This window comes from Polyodon spathula, chromosome 24, assembly GCF_017654505.1.
Source record: "Polyodon spathula isolate WHYD16114869_AA chromosome 24, ASM1765450v1, whole genome shotgun sequence".
Taxonomy (NCBI): domain Eukaryota; kingdom Metazoa; phylum Chordata; class Actinopteri; order Acipenseriformes; family Polyodontidae; genus Polyodon; species Polyodon spathula.
Window position 1 is genome coordinate 21,381,620 of NC_054557.1, and position 19,100 is coordinate 21,400,719.

Sequence of the window (19,100 nt, forward strand, 5' to 3'; positions counted from 1 at the left end):
TAGCTCCAGTATTGTTATTATCATTTTTATCAATCTGGGGTTGAGCTGCTTGTCTATAGACCAGACAAAACCAGGAAAAGTGAACATATTACCCCTGTTTTGGCCTCTTTACACTGGCACCCCTTGCAGTATAGAATTGATTTGAAGATTTTGCTGTTAATTTACCCTGAATGGATTAGCAGCGAGTTACTGACCCCGTATCTTTCAAACCGCACTGAGATCACAGGATGCGGGGCTGCTGGTTATTCCTCGGGTCAACAAAAGCAGCACGGGAGGAGGGAGGGCTTTTTCTTGTAGAGCTCCAAAATTATGGAATGCTCTGCCTTCGTTTGTCAGGGAAGCTGGGACCGTTACAGTTTTCAACTCAAGACTAAAAACGCTCTTTTATAAAATGGCTTTCTTGTCCTAGTGAGTTTTAATGTAACTTTAAAATTGCTGCTTTTGTATTATGTGTATATTGTTATTTAAATAGGCTGATTGTGGCAGTTGTATGTGTGACATGCTATACAATGTATTGTGGTTTGTTCTATTTTTTTGCCATGTACTGTACAGTGCTTTGTGATATTTTTGTATAAAATGCGCTATATAAAGGAAAGAGTACAGCAGTAAAATGGCTTTGAGCCTTTAATATTGGTGACTCCCTCTGTGATCAAATAATCTACTGTTAAAAAGACACCAGTGTGATTAATGTAGAGTAAAAATGTATGTTTCTTTTAATTATTACAACAAAGTCTTAACACAATCTCTGGCTTGCTCATTACTGTTATCACAGGCATTTTAATTTAACATTAGTTTTAGTTTTAAAACAAAAGTTTAAATAAACACAATTGCCATTGGCCAAACAAAAAAACACTAACACTAACTATATTTATTTTATTAAAAGGAGTATCTTGGTTCCAGGCCCGGCGTTATGGGTAATGTCTCAGCACCAAATGGGAATCGAGCAAGTGTGGACTTTATCTTTTTGATTTGACGAAAGCAACTAATCCTGTACCTGCAACTGCCGAGAGCCAGTCTCAGACTGTCAGTTCGACTGGAGCACAAACACAGCATCTTGTAACAGCAGCACAGCAGCGAGAAGCGGACAGTTCAGTAATATTGCTTCATTCATATACAGATTCATGAGGAAAATGTTTTGGCTGAAGGTAGAAACGTGGTAAGTTAGGAGGCATTTTAGAGTGGCATTTAATTGTATTGGTAGTTCAGACTCTATTTAATGGGAGATTGTATTGGTAGTTCAGACTCCATCGTGCAGTAATTGCTCAGTTCATTCCTCAGGTAATGACCAGATTATAAATAGGGGTTTAAACCCCTAGCAAGTTAATAAAACATTCAGATCGATTTACCCAATAAAAAATCATTTTTTCCCCCTATTTATATGTATATCATCCTTGTTTTTTTTTTAATTTTATTATTATTTAAACATTTTCTTAGAACGTCTTTACTCAGCGAAAAGGTACGCGACGAATCAGTACAAGTTCAGGGTGAATTTAGGTTTTAAGGTGTTTTTAAAAAATAAAATAAAAAGATTGGTTAAAATAATTTTCTAATAGAGATAGTGGCCTCTACTGTGTGGTGATAGTGGACCGCGACGGTTAGGCGTCTCGAGCCGAAGGCGAGTGCGGTAACGAAAGTCAAGGTCGACGGACACTCAGGGTTGCCAGTCCGCGGTTTTTCCGCGGAATTGGGCTACTTTAAAAACACAGCCGCGGGAAATGTTAAGGAGTCGCGGGTTGATAATGTAACTAGTATATAGGTAGTATAACTTTAAAAGTAAGCTTGCTTTCAGTTAAAACAAATAATTGGGCTATTTCTGAGGTGACTTTGGGCTATAAAACCAGCAGAAATCTGGCAACCCTGCGGACACTATCGCTTAAATAAAAAATATATGAGAAATCATTAATCAAATCAAAGTAAAGCAAAATAATAATAATAATAATAATAATAATAATAATAATAATAATAAAATATCTTAGTCGCTTCTGGTGTTTGGAAACCCCTTCCTAGGGTCGCCTTGTCGGACTGTTTACAAGAGCGTATCCTTTTTATATTCAGTATTGAATAGTCAGTTGAAAGTAAGCGTTATTTGTACATTTGTTACTTTACAGTAATTTGGTGTGTGTGGGAATCTGTTTATTCCAATCTCTGCAGAGGACCTGCTCACTATAGGATTGTATTCGTTTCAATTAAAAAAAAAAAAAAAAAGACTTTAATTCGTGCTGTCATGTGATTTTTAATTTTTTTTTTTTGTTCACTGTGGACAAGATGTAAAACAGAAGCATACAAGGAAGCATATTAATCATATGATTACAACCATACCTTAAAACCTTTAGTTTTATATAGATATATATATATATATATATATATATATATATATATATATATATAGGAGCCATAGAGTGCCTCACGGAGGAGCCAGCGTTGCCAGCATTGCCGCTGTTGGAGTGCCCCGCACTACTGTTAGCATTGCCACTTCCAGCATTACCTCTAGCATCACTTTCGCTGCAGAAATTCCTCTCTTCGCTGTTGGCGGTGGGGACACCCCAACAGGAGAAGGAAGAGGTGAGGAGACCGCCACCACAGCCCCAATTATCAACCCGCCCACAAGGATCCATATGGGGAAAGAGGGACATGAGGGAAGAGTGTTGGTGTTTTAGGGGTGGAGGTGGCGATGGTGGCCATGTGTGCTGTGCACATAAGTGGTGTGTGTGTGGCAGGGGGAATGCTCTGCCGGTGCATGTTTTTGTGTTTTGGTGTGGGGAATATTGGGTTGGCAGGGAGGGGATTAAATTTCTCCCTATCAAAACAAGTGGGAATGTGGCTGGGATGACTAAAGAGGATGACTACAGTTGATGTCGGTGAGAGATGGAGGTTTTTTTGTTTGACCTGGCTGCCAGTCATGGCAGTGACACAAAGAGGTTGAACAAGGGTTTGTCTTGTGGACGGCTTTGATTGGTTGAAGGGCAGGTCTTGGGCGGGGGGCAGTCAATCCCGTAAAAATGATGTTCTTCTTTACGTACCAATACTGGAGAAGTACAATCACTGGGACATTGTTTGGTTTTAGCTCAGGGGGACCTGGGTAACCCCATGAAAGTAATGAGGGAATGGGAGAACATCAGTTTAATCTCATGCCTCGCAGATTAGCAGAGGTGGCGAGACCCTGCTTAAAGGAGCACTTTTCTTTGTAGTATTATTTTAAAGAGAACCATGTTACAGTAAACATGTATTTTTATTTTAAATCATGATACCTTCATGGTTTCCAGCCTACCCCAAGCAGTTAACTTTAATATTTCTAATAACCCTGTTTGGTATTCGTACTTATTCTTAGTCATTTGTGTGGTTATGCTGAGAATAAATGAAGCCATTGGCTCCTAAGGCAAAAAGTTTGTCTGAAGCGCTGCGATGAGAGGCATTTGTCATTAACTTTCAAAGTTACTGATGAGGAACCAAAGCAGCCTCTCAGTGTTAATTGTGGTGAACTCTTGTCAGATAATTAGATGATGTTGTCACATTTTCAGTTAGCAGGGTAAGTCTCTGTTTAACAACAGTCGTTTAATATTGCACATAGTTACTGGTACACCTGGTGGTCCCTGATGGAAACACTGGTACTTGAGATGAAAAGGTTGAAAACCACTGCTTTACTGTACCTCTTCGGGCTTTAGATATGCTTATATGGTTACCTATACTTTACCATGCTTTCACTATGCTTTATTAAACTTTGCTATGCTTTTACTGTTGGAAACATTTATAAGGGTGAGGCCAGTGCTGCCCACAGACATTTTCAGACCTGAAACAAGTTTTTAAGTGCGCTATACAAGCTGGGAACTGCACAATGGGATGCAAAGTTGATGATATTTTCTCTCCTGATACGCAATTTCTCATTAGTACCACACAAAAGGCAGACTGTCAGTGAGAGAGCCCAGACCAATGTTACTTGCCACCTATTTCCCTTCTAGCCCAAGGCACATGCCATGCACTTACATAGAGGATTATTTAGAGAAACATGCATTCAAAACAAAGTTGCTAATATATAAAAGCTTGTTCACTGTGGAAAAAATGCAAAACAGAAGTATACAAGGAAGCATATAAATGATATGACTCCATAATACGTTATAGCTCACAAAAAACATTTAAAAAGACAGAGCTTACATTACAACCATGCTGTAAAACCTTTAGCCCTGTGTGTGTGTGTGTTTGTGATCCAAACAGTCCCATTGTGTAACCTGTCCTATTGATCCACACAACATAAAGACACATTTTTACAGAACAGAAATATTACAAAAGAGCTGTAAATTGGTTAACAATGGTTGATTCGCTACCTGGTTTTACAGTATTCTTCACAAAACACATTTAAACAATCTTTGGAAATGATTAGAAGTTTTGACAGGAATATAAAGAGACTGATGAATTTAACCAGCCCTCTGGTATTACAGTGCAGGGCATTACTGTACAATACATATTTAAAGTTGGGTACATGGTAATTTTTTTAAGATTATATGAACAATTTGATACAATTTGGTTTTACAAACAAGCCCTTCTAAAGAAGTATCAACAGCATGCTAATATAAGTATTATAATTGAGCGATAGAGCCCGTCGATGCCCACGAATGGAGTTATCGTCCCGAGCCGAAGGCGAGGACGCGAATGAAAGTCAAGGTCAACTACCACACGGTAGAGCCCGCATTGAGAGGGCTCTGTCGCTATTAGAAAACAATTTATTTTCTCTTTTAAAAAAACTTTAAAACCTATATTTACCGGGTAACCTTCCGCTAAGAAAATAGTCCCTAACGTAATTAAAATATAAAAACGACATACACATAGAGAAAACATTTATTATTATTATTATTATTATTATTATTATTATTATTATTATTATTATTATTATTATTATTTAGCTAACATATTTATTTATTGGGGTCTTACTGTTTCTTCGTATATTTTATCTGGGCATATACAATTGTTGAATAGTCAGTGTAGTATTGAGTCAGACTCGAAACTTGTTGTTGGAGGCGGGGCGTCATTCAAGCTGGCAGGCAGTGGATTGGCTGGTGCAGAAAGAACTGAAACAGGGTTGGCTGTTGATTTGCTGTACAGTAGCTGTGAATTGAGCCTTCTTTACGATGTCCTGTCACAGACATGATTTCGTTTGTCTCTAGATCAGCGTTAGAAAGATTTTAAGTAGTTTTTTATGTTATCAGATTAGAATTTTGAGGGAAAAAGCTGTTATACATGGGCGGATTGATTTAAAATTGAATTCACAGTTAAGCACTTCAACGATCTGGAAGCTGATTGGCTGTTCGCACTCAATAGGTTTGTAATAGAACTTTATGATCCATTGAGCAAATGGCCAACTTGAGGTTCATTACTGGGGGATGACTCCATTGGTCCGGACAGGTTCAATCGGTTGCCGGTCGCTTTCTAAGTGTGGGTAGTTTTTGGAAGCATTTACAACCCAGGCCCCCAGAGGTGGAAGGCAGGATTGGTTATGACTGACGGTACAAAAGGGTGTGCGGCTAAGCGATCTGTTCCTTTGTTATGGTTAAGATCAACCCAGGAAGGAGAGTTATAAAAGAACCGTGAGTGTTTAGTGTTTGTTTTGTCGTGTCTGATTGTACCTGTGTGTTTTTATTAGACGGCTAACAAGTACCGGGAGCTGTCGCTTAATACCAGCACCAACCCGGACATCACTTCACCACTGTGTAGTAATAAATTGTATTTCACCACTTGCATGTTAGCACTCACTCTGGACTTGTGCTCATGTTTGTGTCTTTGTGTGTGTTATACTGTGTTTATTATTTCGGGACTGTAACCCGTTGTTTGAAACATTGCAATACAGTACATTGCTGTGTATTGCCTGTGATATTTCTTTGCGGTCGCCAGACCGGGATTACAAAATAAACATTTGTTTGGATCGTGAACTTTGTCTTCTGTTTCGTATAGCCACAGTATATAGTTTACTACTAATAATAATAATAATAATAATAATAATAATAATAATAATAATAATAATAATAATAATAATAATAATAAACTTTTATGATTTCCTTTATTCCCATTATCTTCTCCAACAACCTTTTCAAGTTGTAAAAAAGGGCAAAATACGAGTTGCATTTGCTCAGTATTCTTATTTGCATGTTTTGTTTGCTGGTGCCACAGACTCTGTTCACTAAAGCACCTTATGAATAAATGCACTGTAAAAACAAGAACAAAAACACCTACATGAATAAAAACATTGTAAAAAACAAAAACACCTATTTATGAATAAAAACACTGTAAAAAACAAAAACACCTATTTTGCATGCAGTCTGCCTGCTACACTAGGAACATGAGCAGGAAGTTTTTGCAAGTATGAAAACAGATTGACCTACACACAAAGGCTGATTCAGATTGTGGCAGAGCAAAGCTCTGCCCTTTTTAAATTGGCAGGGATGGGGTTACTTTCTCCTACCTGCCTGGGTTTATTATGTTCAGGTGGCTGGGGTTGATTAGTTGATTAGGTTAATTAACGATCAATCAGCGCCCAGCCACCTGACATAAAAGGAGGCCTCTGCTTCCTCATTTGGAGGAGGGAGTTGAGGAAGCAGGTCGGTCGGTCGGTCGGTCAGTCGGTCGGTCGGTCGGTTTTCAATTTTCTAAATCCAGTCAAGGCATTGCCCAGCCTGGAAACCTTTATTTTGTACATTTTGCTTTTTGTCTTTTTGTTTCAATTCCTTTGTTTTGGCCCTTGTGCCCTTTTATTTTTGTATCTATTTATAATAAAAAGTATATTTTTTTGAACTGCAGTCTCTCTGGGCCTCTATCCACTCGCCAGCCTGCCACACAGATATATATGAAATGCACCACATTTAAATTGTATATTTCATATCCTGTTACTTTCATACACCGATTCAGAGGAATGCTTTTGATTTAACTCATCAAATGGTCAGTGGTCTCAATTATACATCCCCCAGACAGACAGTGGATATTAGTGTCATCCTATTCACAACACAGGGCCAGTACTTTGTGTTCAGGGCAGCATTAGGGGTGTCTCTAGGACTCTGCCTTTGCTAGTGGAAGGGAGCAGTTAGTACACCGTACTACTATTAATGGCTTTCAGTACATGATTGCATGATGTTAAATAAAATATAAATATTATGTTCTATACATATATATATATATATATATATATATATATATATATATATATATATATATATATATATATATATATAAAATTCAACGCTTGTCTTCTGTCTATTCCTTAAGGATATTATCTTCAAGTGTTGCTTATCCTTGTTATACAGCTTTTTGGGTCTTCCAGTCCTGGGTTTGTCAATTACAGATGATGTTTCTCTGTATTTGTTGATTATGCTTCGTGTACCACACCCGGAAAATAGAGTGATGCCAGCTGTTTCACTCAATGTTTTTCCTTCGTTATGCAATCCAAGGTTGTTATAACACTAGCAGAGGCTTTGAGTAAATTGTTGATGCTCATAATGCATCAGAGTAGAAAAATGCAACATGTAATGCATTCTTCTTGATGCTTAAAGTCACACTGTATATCACTTTCTTTTTCATCACAACTTTGTAAATAAATTTAAAGCACCCCTGTGGTTCAAAAGACCTCTAAAAGATTGATTTTAACCTGTCCCACCTGCAGCCATCTACCTGTATAATAATAATAATAATAATAATAATAATAAATAATAATAATAATAATAATAATAATAACTAGTAGTAGTAAATATTATTATTATTACCATTTCATACACCCTGTTCCTGGTAACAAACAAATATAAATAGAAACTTATTTGCATGTTGCGTGTGCTGCTCACCTGCACTCAGGTGTTTATAGCAGCAGGTTCCTGCAGCAGCTCCTCAGACTGAAGGAGAGAGGACACACAGACAGGAAGCTGTGAGACTGCACTGAGAAGGTGAGTGCCAGATCATTCTGATTAATGCAATTTGCAGAAGTGTTGAGAAATGGTAATGTGCAAATTATGACAAATGTTTTGAGAAGAGTGGCAAATTTGAGGAAAAGCTTGTGCATGCAATTTTAAGATAAAACACATATTGTTATTTAAAATCAGGTGTAATAGTGTTAATACATTTGGAAATATTTTATAAGTATATATACTGTATATCACATAATTATATATATATATATATATATATATATTATATATATATATATATATATATATATATATATATATATATATATATATATGTTATATATATTGTATATATTATATATAATAATATATATATATATATATATATATATATTATATATATATATATATATATATATATATATATATATATATATATATATATATATATATATATATATATATATATATATATATATATATATATATATATATATATATATATATATATATATATATATATATGAAAATGAATAGATTTTTTTATGCAAGTAGACAAAATGTTTCAATGATTTGTATTTAATGATAAGCATTATTACTTGTCCAGTGCAGTGGTTATAATTTGTCCCCAAATTTTTGGACATTTTCATTTTTGTACACTGCAATTAGACCTCCTTTTAAATGTATCTATCTATATTAGGGGTTTTAATCTTGACATTTTCTATTGCTCAATTAATCATCTGATTTATACAATCGATTAATCACACCTCTTGCAAGTGGTATGAAATTGTATTGAAAGACAATTACAAGCAATTCAAATTATTAACAAAAAAAACAAATATTTCATAATGTCAGCTAATGGAATTTTACAGTTTGAAAATATTTGTTTACATGTAATAGGAAGTTAGCCTAAGTGAGTAATTTAAATTATGAATGTAGTTTTTAATTGCTGTTTGTGGTTTTTATGGTTTGGAGAGCTCTTTTTAATTTGATTGTTCCACTGGCCAGGGAGGGGGGGTTAACTAAAAATGGAGGGATTTCTTTTTCTTTTTAATCCATGGTGCTGCAGCTGGGTTTTAAAATATAGTGCTTTTAAAAGCAGAAAAGATGAGTTTCTGTTTGAAATTACCTTATTTGATTCACTCTTGTTTACACCATTTTACTGATTTGAGTAATTACCATTTTATTTGATGTATTTAATATTTGTTTAAAAATAAATAAATAAATAAAACAGACAAACATATATTAACCCCAAATCTCAAATGAAATGACTTGTACAAAACACAAACAGTAAAACAGATCGCAAACCAACCAGGAAATTACTAGCTGAAAATAATAAAACACATTGATATTAAATGTTTAATTTAATTAAACCAGGTGGAGGGAGGCGTTTGTCTGGTATTTCTGTACATGTTGAATGTGTTGTTTTTCTTATATAGAATTTTTCAATCAAAGGAAAAGAATGTGCCTGGAATCATGGCTTAGTGAAGCTGGAGAACCAGGCTGGCTTTAAAAGGGATTGGAGGAGACAAAAGATTTTTAAATATGGCGATACTGTTTTTTTTTTTTTTTTTTTTTTTTTATAGCAGATCTTTAATTTTAGTCGCCGCACAAAAATGACAAAACTGATTTGCACATTTTGTTCCAGGAAGCTGTCCTTTTTCCATGCTAATGATTTGGTTTAGCAATGAGTGCAAGGGAAAATAAATGTAAAATCATGTTATAAAACTAAGAAACAAGAAGAAACAAGTACATTCTTACCCTAAGCAAGACCTTGCTAGTTTAATGCTGTCCAATATATTTGAATTCTTTTGGATAATATGTCTTTGCCCTTTCCTTGTTGTTCACAGGACCCTGTACATAATTTCCATGTTAGCTTGTATCTGATTTGTGCTAACCTTTTTCAAGACATTATGAAAGGGAGCCTGTTATCGTGGGCAGGCTTATTTAAATAACATCATTACATAAGCAAGAGCACAAGCTGAAATACATATGAAACAACAATGAACACAATCAGGTTGGAGCTCCAGGTATTCCCCTGGGTCCTACTGCCTGTAGATGTGGACCAATGTTCTGATTCAAGTAGTTTCCAAGACAAAACAATGCAAAACAAAAATACAAAGAATTAAAAACACAAAAAATACAAATGAACAAAAATACAAAACCCCGCAAGACAGGGCTTAAGATAACTAAAACAAGCAAACAAAAACAAAAAAAAGCATTGCTTTGGCAGATACAATTATTAACTTTCTTATTTTTTTTTTTAAATGTAACAGTCATATTTATAAAAAAGTGGGAGAATGTTCCAAAGGTTTGAAGTAGGTCCGTGCCGAGTAACGAGTGCAAAGAAACACTTGTAACGAGTATTTTTTTTTTTTCTGAATAAAGATCCACACAGTAATTTTGCTGTCACTCTAGTTCTAGTTTGTGATGAAAATAGAAATTGGCTGTGCAGCACCCCCTGTGGGAATTCAGGGAGAATGTTGTTTTTTTTTGTCATGGCTAGTATGCATTTGAAGGATCAGCAAGGAGAGTTGGGAGTGGTTGTTATTTTTGTATATAGTCACCAGTACTGTTCTGCTGGGGGGATTTTTGACATGGAAATGCAGCCTTTGTTAAGCTTGTCATGGGTAACTTGTTGTTGAGCAGCCTTTAATAAAGCACCTCCTGTACCTAAAACTGGGCTTACACCACCCAGTGTGGGTTATTACTACCAGCAGCACATTACAATATATATATATATATATATATATATATATATATATATATATATATATATATATAGATATTATATATATATCTTATATATATATAGGAATTATATAGTCATATATATATATGATATATATATATATTATATATATATATATATATATATTAAGGGTGCAACCCGGTGGGCCTAGGACCTATATATATATTGCAATACCAATCTCTGACATGTTTTAAAATTTTACCTTATATGAAAACATTTTATTGCAACAGAAATTATATCTGGACAGCAGTGGAGAGTAATCTACATCTCTTCTCTTCACACTTTTTTCAGTGGTTGAAAAAGTCTGAATAATAATAATAATAATAATAATAATAATAATAATAATAATAATAAATAATAATAATAATAATAATAATACAAGCCCACCCAATACTCATTTGAATTTCAACCTGTATTAAAAGATGAATTTCTCTTTGTTTCAGTCTGTGCTCTGTCTATCATGGAGAAGCAGGTGCTCCTGATGCTGTTGCTTGCAGGTAGGTTTGTTTTAGTCCCTGCACAGATGCACATCCCCGGTAATTGTAGCTCTGTCAGATGCCAGAATGACTGACATGTACAGTGGAGTATTCATTTCAATGTTCTCATTCCCCCGCTAGCATGCGTTACAATTTCATTTGGATGACATGTTTTCACAGTGTTTTAAGATGAAAACGTTTATATATTTGAACAATTACACGGGATACAAACATATTTAGTAGGAAAGTCATCAGTTGATGTTCAAAGGTTGATAAGCCTGAATGCTGGTGAGGCTGGGTCTTTTGCACAGAGGTTAAGGTGCTCGCTTGTCTTGTGCGCTGTCACCCAGCCTCTGCCCTGTTACACACACAAGCGCTTCTAGTTGGATCAGCCCTAGGCTGTCAACCACAGCTCTACAAGTTCTGACAAGACCAAAACCTGTAAAGCAGGGGTGTCAAACAGTTCCTGCAGGGCCGCAGTGTCTTCTGGCTTTCGTTCCACCCGAGTGATCAGTTACTTAATTAGTCTAATTATTTGATTAATTGGACAAATTTAACACTTCTGTCCAGGCTTCAAACTGTTTCATAGGTAGTGTACCTTTAATCAAGTGCATCTTTTTTTAAAATCATCTAGTGTAAAATACCTTGGCAAATATTAACTCTCCCATTAGGTTTCGGGTCTATTTGACCTGACACTAATTTCCAATTCCAATTCTTTTCATTTTCTGTATAATATTTTATGACTTTTTCATAGCCGGGGTCATGAACTTATCGACAGAAAACAGAACCTTTTGAGATGTTTATTTTTTTTTAGAACAGGCCGTGTATACAAATAAGATGTTTCGGGTCACTGTGACCCACGGCATTTATCTATGTAGATTTGTGTGCAGGAATAAAACAAACTTCTTTAATTTGTTATTTAATAACTATTATATTTGTATTATTATTTCTGGAAATTGCTGCACCTGTCTGGAGATATTTATAAACAAATGTAAATTTAATTTGGCGATTGTATAGACTTCTGTATAGACCTTTGCATAGACCTTTTCACAAACAGTGTAGCGCAGTTCATTATTTACTATGACTGGATGTAACTCATGTCAATAATAGCACAAGCTATTGTTCAGTCTTTGCTGGGGCTCTCTAGCAAGTCCTACCCTTGAAAGTCACTCTCTTTGGACTTATACACATAAGAGAGCAAATCACTAAATCTGCCCATCTACTAAGTGCTTGCCTGTGTAGGGCCAGAGAGTGGTACATCGTCAGAATGTGGAATGCATACCTGTGCAAAGTGGCTTGCAGTGTACAGGTGAAGTGCTGTCTGGCGACAGCTCTGGACGTGTTTAGCTGTCTACTAAATAGCAAGTAACAAGTAGAGACAAAACAAACACGACACAATTTCACAAAACACAGGTCTTTCTGGGTTGTTCTTTAACCAAAATGAAGGAACAGATTACGTCGCTTTGTCCCCTATTTGTACCGTCACACATGACCCCTTGGTAAGCAATTATAGCCGCTCCTCCAATCCGCAGCTGCCACATCATTTCCCTTCCAGGTAGATGAGTTAGTGCACCGAAGCTCCACCCCCTTTCTAGATGAACGACTTCCATTTAACCTTGGGAATGAATCGTCAGTTTAAACGGTCCAGGGTACTCTGTTCCTATTGCTTAGCGTCCACCAAATGTCATTCTATTTCTGTCACAGTACCAAAACTTGACCTGTGTAATATCAGAAAGTGGTACACTGTCAGATTTTGGTACAGGTGAAATCAATTGCTAGTCAGAAGGTTTGTCGGGAAATTTAAAACAAATGCTAAAGTTAATCATGCATTCTTTTTTTTTTTTGCAAACTTAATCTGGAAACAGACAACCGATTTCACTTAATTAAAAAACAATCACGACGAACCAGACAAAATGAGGTCCCCACAAAGTTGCACAAGTAAACACATTTACAAGACCTAATGTATTGCATATGATAAATATTTGCATACTATTCTCTTAAACAGTGGAAAAAAAGGATACATTATATTAAAAACAATCTAAAACACTGGAAAATATGATAAATTAAGTTTTAAAATGATGTAAAAGACCAAAAACAACATAACATAATTTTTCATAACATAACATTCGGGGCTGAGCACCAGTCCACTGAGCCTCGGTAGGATGCACTGTCATTGAATACAACAATACAGAGATTACTAGAATAAGCAGGAGCCTCGATTACCCCATTCTGTAATTCATTTTGCATATAGAAGGAAGACCTGGCTATCAGTTTTGTATGCAGCGTGGTTTAAAATAAAAACATTAAAGATCTGTTATGTTGAGCTAGTGAACCTTTAACATAAGGTGTGGTTACAATGGTAGCAAAAAGAAAAGCAATATAACATTTCTGATGGTTTTAATCTATGAATCTTCTTTAGCACAAATAGAGCTGGTTGTTGAGGAACAGAAATATTCTGTGACTGCAGGACTTTCTAGGGTTTGAGACCCTAATGGGGTAAGAAGAGTCAGCTGTGACCGCTGGAGCTGAAGCAAATAGAAATGCAGTGCAACCTAATAAAGTGTCTGATTGCCTAATTAATTATCCCTGTGAAATCTGTGCATTTTTTTCATCTAGAGAATCAGTTATCGGCTATTTGCTTTGGTTATTGAGAAGATGAGATTCTGGGGATGTAAGGGTTATTTGTTTTTCTGTCTTTTCTCAGCTGTATATAAAGGGAAGAAAAGCTCTTTTTGGAGCCTTGTTTTGGAGAGTAAGGAGCTGTGCTAAGCCATTAGAATCCTCTGAACCTGTTTTATGATAGGAGACAGACATCATGACAAAAGTTGTGTTATTTGTTCACCCAGTTGGGTATTGGGTGCACTGTTTCTTTTGTAAGCGGTTTAATAAAAGTGCTTGTGTCAAAGCATTTGGTTTTCTCTGTATACCCACTCCCACACCTCTGCCAAGCCAGCCTCTCACGTGCCCCATATACCTTTTTCTCAGGAATATGTGCAGTTGCATCCAGCCAATTCAGAAAATACCACTTTGTGAAAGATAAAAAGAGCTGGTTTGATGCTCAGAGCTACTGTCAAGAGAACCACACAGACCTGGCCACCATTGAAAGCCAGGAAGAAGCAAAAGAAATGTTACATATTTCAGCTGGTTTTACTGATGCCTGGATTGGCCTGTATTATGACAAAGAGAACTGGCAGTGGTCCAATGGAGACAATGTGAGCTACTACAACTGGCCATCCGAATTCAGCTGCGCTAGTGTCAATTCAGATGGAGAGTGGGTGGACTCAGACTGTCATAATAATAGATATTATTTCATATGCTACAATGGTAAGGCAATATTTTTAATTCTGTTTTTTATTCATGCTCTCTTCGAAAACAGGCTCTATGTTTTTTTTTTTTTTGGAACACTTATTTTAGGAATGTAGATACCTAGAAATGGGCGGGGGGGGGGGGGGGGGGGGAGTAGGCACTTATTGTATAAATACACCTACATTCAGAAAATTATATCAGTTATGACTATTTTACGATGTATTCATTTTAACATAGCATTCTTATAAATGGGTTTAAAAACAATATTTCCATAAAATGTTCTTATGTTTAGCGTTAAGCACTGAACAGAGAGCACTCTGGTGATTTGAAAGGTCACATTGGTGCATACAGTGCTCCCTTTATAAGGTGGCTCTTCATACTGTGGAAGAAGTTAGAATGCATTTTGATCATGGCTCCCATTTGCCCCATAATGCCATTCCACCAGCACTTTCATTCTCGTTAGAAGGCGGAACACAAATAGCACACTCTTAGAACTGTGGCTTCCGACTCGAGCATTATAAAGGGGGAGCATTGTATTGTGAATTGAATGAGGAAGGCTACTCACTCCTGGCACTTGACATTTTCCTAACAAGCTCAAAGCATGTTACAAACAGATTTAGAGAAATTCAATCACAATGGCCATGTTACTATATAGAACGACAGTGACACAGCCTATTTGATCTGCTGTCTGTTACCTTTTTCAGAAACCAGAGAGAGTTATAATCTGATTAAAGAACAGAAAACCTGGTATGAAGCTCAGCAGTACTGTAAAGCAAACTACACCGACCTCGTCAGTATAAAGAATAATGATGAAAATAATAAAATAAAGGAGAAAGCAAATGGAACTGCTGTCTGGATTGGTCTGTTCAATAATCCCTGGAAGTGGTCGGATGGGGGGGGTAATTACACATTTCAGAACTGGTCAGAAAATCAACCTGACAATTATGAAGGCAAAGAGAAATGTGTGAAGATTAAAAAAATTACACTTCAATTAAACGATGATCAATGCAGCAAAGCATACCCCTTCTTTTGCTATAACGGTAAGGATCCCTGTTTAATCTGTGTTCTTGTTTAGCTGGATGCTACAATGTGTCTCCCTTTGTTTGCTCTAATGGTAAGGATCCCTTAATGTTTTAATTTATGAAGGTCATTCTTTGCTTATTAAAACAAATACATTTATACTTTGAAAGTGAATGGTGGTTGAGGTGAAGTTATGTGATCAGTGAATTCAGGTGAGGGTTAATTTATTCATGGGGATTTATTATTGAACAACTGTTTCATCATAAAGTACAGCTGTGTTGCAATAAGAAGACAATGGGTCTCATTTTAAAGGTACATTTTTTTTTAGGAATGGGAATAAAACTAGCGATTTGCTACTAAGAAGAATTATTTAAAAGCATCTTCCTGTAACTACGCTGAACAAAAATATAAACGCAACATGCAACAATTTCAAAGATTTTACTGAGTTACAGTTCATATAAGGAAATCAGTCAATTGAAACAAATTCATTAGGCCCTAATCTATGGATTTCACATGACTGGGAATACTGATATGCATCTGTTGGTCACAGATACCTTAAAAAAAAGGTAGGGGCGTGGATCAGAAAACCAGTCAGTATCTGGTGTGACCACCATTTGCCTCATGCAGCGCGACACATCTCCTTCACATAGAGTTAATCAGGCTGTTGATTGTGGCCTGTGGAATGTTGTCCCACTCCTCTTCAATGGCTGTGTGAAGTTGCTGGATATTGGAGGGAACTGGAACACACTGTTGTACACGTTGGTCCAGAGCATCCCAAACATGCTCAGTAGGTGACATGTCTGGTGAGTATGCAGGCCATGGAAGAACTGGGACATTTTCAGCTTCCAGGAATTGTGTACAGATCCTTGTGACATGGGGCCGTGCATTATCATGCTGAAACATGAGGTGATGGTGGAGGATGAATGGCACAACAATGGGCCTCAGGATCTCATCACGGTATCTCTGTGCATTCAAATTGCCATCGATAAAATGCAATTGCGTTCGTTGTCCGTAGCTTATGCCCATACCATAACCCCACCGCCACCGTGGGGCACTCTGTTCACAACGCTGACATCAGCAAACCGCTCGCCCACACGACGCCATACACACTGTCTGCCATCTGCACGGTACAGTTGAAACCGGGATTCATCCGTGAAGAGCACACTTCTCCAGCATGCCAGTGGCCATCGAAAGTGGCCGCTGAAGTCGGTTACGACGCTGAACTGCAGTCAAGTCAAGACCCTGGTGAGGACGACAAGCATGCAGATGAGCTTCCCTGAGATGGTTTCTGACAGTTTGTGCAGAAATTCTTCGGTTTGTGCAAACCCACAGTTTCATCAGCTGTCCTAGTGTCTGGTCTCAGATGACCTCGCAGGTGAAGAAGCCGGATGTGGAGGTCCTGGGCTGGCGTGGTTACACGTGGTCTGCGGTTGTGAGGCTGGTTGGACGTACTGCCAAATTCTCTAAAACAACGTTGGAGGCGGCTTATGGTCGAAAAAATGAACATTCAATTCTCTGGCAACAGCTCTGGTAGACATTCCTGCAGTCAGCATGCCAATTGCACGCTCCCTCAAAACTTGAGACATCTGTGGCATTGTGTTCTGTGACAAAACTGCACTTTTTAGAGTGGCCTTTTATTGTCCCCAGCACAAGGTGTACCTGTGTAATGATCATGCTGTTTAATCAGCTTTTTGATATGCCATACCTGTCAGGTGGATGGATTATCTTGGCAAAGGAGAAATGCTCACTAACAGGAATGTAAACAAATTTGTGCACAAAATTTGAGAGAAACAAGCTTTTTGTGTGTACGGAAAATTTCTGGGATCTTTATGAAACATGGGACCAACACTTTACATGTTGCGTTTATATTTCTGTTCAGTGTAAGTTGTTTCTTGCAAGTTTTATTTCTCTCAGAAAACCTGTTGTCCTAAATAAACAGAAGCAATACTGGGTCAAAGGGTCAGAGGTCAACGCCAAGGTCCCTGACACATTCATCACACATTTAACATCTCAAACGGGATACGAGACTCAAGACTTCCACAAACGTTTTAGAATCAGTTGGCTGAATATGAAAATCAAATCTTTGCCTCAACCCTTTATTAGATCATTATTTATAAAAATGACACTTCATAATGTTAGTCTTGACAATCCAAAGAACATTATATATACATGGAATGCACTTATTTGTGGTTTGTAATCAATTAAACATTATTGTGTTTTTTTTGTTTTGTTTTTCAGAATCCTGTACAAACGCTTCCTGCACCAAATACCACTTTGAAGGAACTTTTATGAACTGGTCTGCAGCTCAGACATATTGTAGAGATAAATACGTAGACCTGGCTACTATCAACAGCCAAGAGGAAGCAAAGCAACTCTCAGATATGACAAATATTAGTGTCGATGCCTGGATCGGGATGTACCATGATGCCAAGGAGAACTGGCAGTGGTCCAATGGAGATGATGTCACCTACAATAAGAGACGTGTCAAAAGCTTCTGTGCTACAGTCAGTCCAGATGGACAATGGAACAGTTCTGTCTGTCATGATAAAAAGCAATTCATGTGTTATAATAATAATGGTACATTTTTTTTCCTGTTATGCTGTCTGTGATGCGGCGTATAGACCCCAAACTAGTGAAACAGATTTCCAGGGCTGCTTAGGTAATTTCACATGTAAAAGGTGCATGTTTGTACAGGGCAGCATATAACTTGGTTCCTTCTTACGATAAACTAATATCATCAGCTGCACTCTGAAGAGGGCTCTGAAGAATACAGTAAGAGTTTGTCTGAGAGAAGCACTGTTCATGTTAAGATGTAGGGTCAGACATACTCAAGACTTCGAAATAATAACTACTGTACATTATATTATTTACAGATGCACACAGAGGCATCCGTGACGAACAACATTTATTCAATATACAGTATATATATATATATATAACAATGCACATGTTTTAAAGGTCATGTTACTGTTTAATAGAATTGAATGGCTTACTTGTGTTGTTAAATACAGACGCAGCCTGCAAATGTAACAGGTGCGCATCATGTGACTCGCCAGCTTTCAAATCCTGTGCAACACCCACTTGTTTAGCTCTACTTTTCAATCTAAATTGATTAGAAAAAGAAACGGTTTAAATGCATACATTTCCTTATAGAAAAAACAGTAATATTCTTTTATTAGCTAATATTAATAACTGTAACAGCAGGAGAGCCAAGACACCTCAGTAACGACATCCTATTTGATCTTCTGTTTGTTACCTTTTCAGAAACCAGTGAGAGATATATCCTGATTACAGAACTGAAAACCTGGTATGAAGCTCAGCAGTATTGTAGAAGAAACCACACTGAAGAAAATAAAGGAGAAAGCAAATGGAGCTGCTGTCTGGATTGGTCTGTTCAATAACCCCTGGAAGTGGTCGGATGGGGGGGATAATTACACATTTCAGAACTGGTCAGAAAATCAACCTGACAATTATGAAGGCAAAGAGAAATGTGTGAAGATTCAAAACAACAGTAATACACTTCAGTTAAACGATGATCAATGCAGCAAAGCATACCCCTTCTTTTGCTATGACGGTAAGGATCCCTGTTTAATCTGTGTTCTTGTTCAGGTCAGTGTTTTTACCTCAGTCTGTGAGCAGGGACTCAGAGGCCCGGTCCATTGGATCCTACAG

At 36.9% G+C, this 19,100-nt stretch overlaps 1 pseudogene; it reads left to right on the top strand.

Annotated features, from left to right (window-relative positions):
* The first annotated feature begins 15,224 nt into the window (after positions 1-15,224).
* LOC121298602 overlaps positions 15,225-19,100 on the top strand; it is a 6,074-nt pseudogene continuing 2,198 nt past the window's right edge.